Below are 332 nucleotides of genomic sequence, written 5' to 3'. Positions count from 1 at the left end.
TGAGAAATCTGTATGCAGGTCAAGAAGCAACAGTTAGAACTGGACATGGAACAACAGACTGGTTCCAAATAGGAAAAGGAGTACATCAAGGCTGTATATTATCGCCCTGCTTATTTAACTTATATGCAGAGTGCAGCATGAGAAACGCTGGGCTGGAAGAAACACAAGCTGGAATCAAGATTGCCAGGAGAAATATCAATAACCTCAGATATGCAGATGATACCACCCTTATGGCAGAAAGTGAAGAGGAACTAAAAGGCCTCTTGATGAAAGTGAAAGAGGAGAGTGAAAAAGTTGGCTTAAAGCTCAACATTCAGAAAACGAAGATCATG

General features: G+C 41.0%; 1 protein-coding gene across 1 annotated transcript in view; it reads left to right on the top strand.

Moving 5' to 3' along the window:
* The window catches only part of DYRK4 (dual-specificity tyrosine-(Y)-phosphorylation regulated kinase 4), a 32,496-nt gene that overhangs the window by 809 nt on the left and 31,355 nt on the right, over positions 1-332 (top strand). The gene's annotated exons all lie outside the window — the stretch shown is intronic.

Source organism: Bison bison, unplaced genomic scaffold (genome assembly GCF_000754665.1).
Source record: "Bison bison bison isolate TAMUID 2011002044 unplaced genomic scaffold, Bison_UMD1.0 scf7180017864213, whole genome shotgun sequence".
NCBI lineage: Eukaryota > Metazoa > Chordata > Mammalia > Artiodactyla > Bovidae > Bison > Bison bison.
Note: the sequence above shows the minus strand (reverse complement) of the source record. Positions and strands in the feature narration are given on the sequence as shown.